Genomic DNA, 4649 nt, shown 5'->3' on the forward strand with positions numbered 1-4649 from the left:
GTACTCTAAGCCCTTGAAAACAAACCTGTCACAACTCCTCGTATCAGTGCTCACTCCCCTCAGCTTCAATTCGCAATGAACTAACAGTGTCTGACTGAGGGGGCTGTGGTCTTTTTGATCGTGTTGCCCCCAAGTCATAAAGTCAGAACATTTTGAGAATAGAGTCAGAATATTTAGAGAAAAAATTATAAATAGTCCGACTCTATCTCAGCATTGAAACATTATCCAGTTTAGTCAGTATTTTCCATGAGGTGGTGGAGAGGGACAGTGGGTTTGTGGAGGACACAATCAAAAACACTTTATTTTGCTCGAGCAAATACAACATTCAAATGATCTGATGTCAGTTTTATTTTAAAGAAAGAATGCTTCCAAAAAGTATGTGCGATTACAGCTGCTGGTGCCTTGCTGTGTTTGTGTGTGTTTTGGCTGTCAGACGGATGCTGAGTGTACTTTTTAATTCAAGGATGAGGTGACATTAGTGCCATGATTGAAAAAGGATGAGAAATGCTGCCAGCAATTGGCTAAAGTCTAACTATGTAGCGGAAAGGTGGACCTGCTGGCATCATTAATAAGTTATTAGGTATATTCCAATATATCTTTTTTTTCATACCACATATTTCCATCATGAGGCCTGGCAACACTTCCTGCAGTCTCCTACACCGACGGGCAATGGACAGCAGAGGGCAGTAAAAGCCCTCTAACAGCACAGCTCTCCACAAATCCCATACTGGCAAGTAGACGCCAGTGTAAATATTTATCAGGAAAGAAAACTAGTAGCCCTCATTAAGAAAGTGTCAAGTTTAATAACAAGTCATGTGTTTAGGAGGTAGGATTACATCCTTCGCTTTAATTTATGACCAACACGTCCATCTAAAATATTCCCCGAACTCTTCCAGATGTTGCTCAACTCCCAATAACTGCAGCGTCACAGAGGCATCAGAGTGAATCACTTCAACTGACCACACGTTCCTGAGCTGCTTGGGCCAGGCACCGTAGCCACTCTCACAGCACTGGGGTCTGTTAGTATTCTGGTGATGCATGATAGGGTTTGGTGAAATGAATGAAAAGTATGAGAACTACATGGTACTCACATGTCTTGACCCACTCCAGAACTGCTTTAAACATTATTCATTCATTGCGGAGGTGGGTCTGGAGTGTACCTGGAATCACTGGGTGCAAGGCAAGAACACACCCTTCACAGGGCGACACACACTCACACCTATGGACACTTTTGAGTCTCCAGTCCAGATACCATGTGTTTTTGGAGCGTGGGTGGAAACCGGAGCACCCGGAGGAAACCCACACAGACACAGGGAGAACACACCACACTCCTCACAGACAGTCACCCGGAGGAAACCTACACAGACACAGAGACAAGTTTAAACCAGTTAAAGTGGTCTAAAACTAAACTAAAACTGAGCTAACAGTCTGAAAATGAATTAAACCAGGTTTAAAATATTCTACAACAATGTAGGTACAACATAGCCTAAATACAGACTATAACCAATGTGAATCAGGCTCAACATAGCCTAAAGACAGTGTACACACACTAAAAGAAACATATAGCATCAGATTTCTCTTTAGCAGCCATCTTGTCTGCTGCTTTTAAGCCCTATTGGCCCCACCTCCAATTGCCTCTCCAAGGCTCTGATTGGTCAGATGGTCCTGGCATAATTAGCAGGTACAGCTGTGGAGAGAGAGAGAGAGACAATTTGCCAATTTTTTTTTTAATAAAATTGTGAATTTTGTGATTTTATTAAATGTAATTATATTTTTTAGAAAGCTACTCAACTCCCTCATCATTAAATGTTTAAAAGCTCAGTTTGTACCGAGACATGTCTGAACGGGGAGGAGCTGTGTTCCCTGGAATGATGAAGCCCCATCATGTAGAAATAATCACCCATCACCTGCACCTTATCTCATCTCACTAATGTTCTTATAAATGGATGCCATCAAATCCCCCCAGTCATGTTCCTACATGTATTGATTCTGTGTTATTGTGGGTCTTATGAACAAATGGATTGTGCTTCGCTGGAACAGACCGTCATCACGGGCTCAGCTGAGGTCAGTGGGGGGTCAGGATTCATCTGCTGGTGGGATACATTAGTTATTTTGGAACTAGAAGCAAACTCTGACACAGATGGTGAATCTGGCATTGCTTCAATCAGAGGTCAATGGACAGTACTTCCATCTCTCTCTCCATCTCTCCGCCTCGGCGTGCCAACCAAGCCAAACATGGCGCCGTTGTTTAGGGCTGGGTGTGCTCTCCACAGCCCCGCCCTGAGCTCTAATTGCTCCAGAACTCCATTTTTCTTCCCAAACTGCAATTAGAGATAAGCAGGGGTCTCGATGGGGAGCGTAGATAAAGCCGTCCGTATCTGGCATCAGCCTAATTGTCACAAACAGTCCGTCTATTTTTCCTCACTCCCCTGGCCCTCCATCCCCACCCCCCCCCACCACCACCACCAAACGCAGCATGTTCTGGGGGAGGGGAGGGGGGCATATGTTTATGTGACAGCTCATTTGGGCCCTTTTGATGTCCCAGCCAACAATTTTTAGACAGTTATTCTAGCAATCTGTATTTGGAGAAATTGTTTAAATGTTGGAATTTGTTCTTATGTGTGTGTGTGCGGTTGGGGGGTGTTTGGGCAGGGGGTGGGTGGGGGGTCTCTGGCGAAGGCATGATGAACTTTGCTGATATGTCATCCTTGAACTCAAAATATTTTCTAAACAAGTGAAGCATCAAGAAATTGACGTCACCTTTCCCAAGATTCCCAGATGACTCCATGTTTGAGCCAAAAGTCCAAAGCACAGCTCCAAAACAGTAAAATTCATTCATTCACCGTCTGTAAGTGCTCCTTCGCTGTAACCGAGCCGTAAAAGGAAAAGGTGGCACAGACAAGACCCAAATGTGTTTGCTGCCCATGACACTGGAAGTGAGAAGAGTTCCCAAAAGATCTTCTTCTGCTTCCGAAAAGATCCAGGAAAGGCCAGATCCTTCAGGAAGAAGGAGGAGTTGACACTCTACACTTTTCCAGAACTGCACCGACTGAAGTGAAAGACTCTGTGGCACTGTTGATGAAGTTCACCTTTTTTAACAATGAATGCAATTAAAAAGTAAATGGAGCATTTCTATTGGTCGATTCATCATGAAGTTTCCACACCGTGTGAGGAAGAGCTGTTGTGTTTAAGTGATAAGTAGTTTTAGTAGTAAACTAAAAATATGACCAAAATGGATAGTAGCAATATATCAGTTTTATTTATTTATTTATTTTTAATTGATGATAATAATAAAAAATGTAAACATTCTCTTATTTTTCTTATTGTTTTAGTATCTGATTCATACACTGTCTGTAACCCTTATTCATTTCAGGGCGGCATTGGGTCCAGAGCCTACCGTGATTCACTGGGCGCAAAGCAGAGACACACCCTGTAGGGGGCGCCAGTCCTTCACAGAGCTCTTACTGTATCTGATATGCATTACTAAAAAAGCCTAGCACCCCATAATTCTGGCTCTGTTCCAGACCCCCGTGTCCCTGATCAGGACCAAGCTTTTACAGAATAGTTTTGTTTTGTATTGTTTTTGTTATTTTGGGACACTGGGCATGTATCAGGTCAAAGACGTGAAGGACTAGGTCAGTTTACAAAGATTTGAGTCATTCCAGCTACGCAGGCCAAGCCCTAAAGACATTATTACACAACGTGTGGAAATATTCCCCAGATTAATCATACGTTGTCTGCAGTTGACTCAGGATTTTCTTAGGCCTTGATTGAAAGAGCATGTGTGCTTTATCCATGGACCTGAGAAAGGGGGAAAAGGAAATAGACATAAAAAAAGAAAACTCTTAGGGAAAAAAGTCAGCGATGTTTTTTTTGTTTTTTTTTTCCAAAGCGGGGAACTGTTGTGCACATGTCTACACGCCCCAGACGATGCTCATGCCTCCCCGGGATTTTTATGAAAGAAAGAGGGTGAGAAAAAATAGAACAGGGGAGAGAGAGAGAGAGAGAGAGATGGGTGGGGGGCTGCATCCCTCTGTTTTCCAGTCGTATTCAGGCTTTTGCCAAAATGGAGAGAATCCCCTGCGTGAAGAGAGCAGGAAATGAGTCAACACAAACAGGAAAGCTGCGAGGTGACCAGTAGCACGTTGAATGGGGTGGGGTGGGGGTGGGGGGGGACAGCAAGAAAGGCCCAGGACCCCCTGCCACTACCACAGCAGGAAACAGCTGGTCTGATGAAACAAACGAGAGAGAGAGAGAGAGAGAGAGAGAGAGAGAGAGAGAGAGAGAGAGTCAGTTAATGGGAACTGGAAAAAAAATGGAAATAGACAAGAAAGAACAATGAACTGACCGTCCCAGAGCCCAGACCATGTTTAAAGGGTTAATCGGGAAATGCCACCAACTTCTACCACCAACCCTAAACCTAACATTAATTTTAAGAGTCATTTTATTGGCAGAGTGTCTGTGGAACTTCGTTCTGAAACATGTACTGAGCTGAGTTTATTTATTATTATTTTTTATATATCAGTGTTGTGAGAGAGTGAAGATGTTGTGAAGGTTTTGTTCAATCTACAGCACACTTCATTTTCAACACAATGAAGTGTTTATTAGCCTCTGACACTAGGCACTGGACGATCACCTCAGATAACACT

The 4649-nt window shown here is 43.4% G+C and overlaps 1 long non-coding RNA gene across 1 annotated transcript; it reads right to left on the reverse strand.

Annotated features, from left to right (window-relative positions):
• Positions 1–821: 821 nt before the first annotated feature.
• Positions 822–1595, reverse strand: LOC136709238 (uncharacterized). Its single transcript, XR_010804473.1, has 3 exons — positions 1549–1595; positions 1161–1357; positions 822–1028 (listed from the first exon to the last, which is right to left on the reverse strand). It is a non-coding gene; the product is annotated as an uncharacterized lncRNA (long non-coding RNA).
• Positions 1596–4649: the final 3054 nt, after the last annotated feature.

The sequence above is a fragment of the Hoplias malabaricus genome, chromosome 11 (genome assembly GCF_029633855.1).
Source record: "Hoplias malabaricus isolate fHopMal1 chromosome 11, fHopMal1.hap1, whole genome shotgun sequence".
Taxonomy (NCBI): domain Eukaryota; kingdom Metazoa; phylum Chordata; class Actinopteri; order Characiformes; family Erythrinidae; genus Hoplias; species Hoplias malabaricus.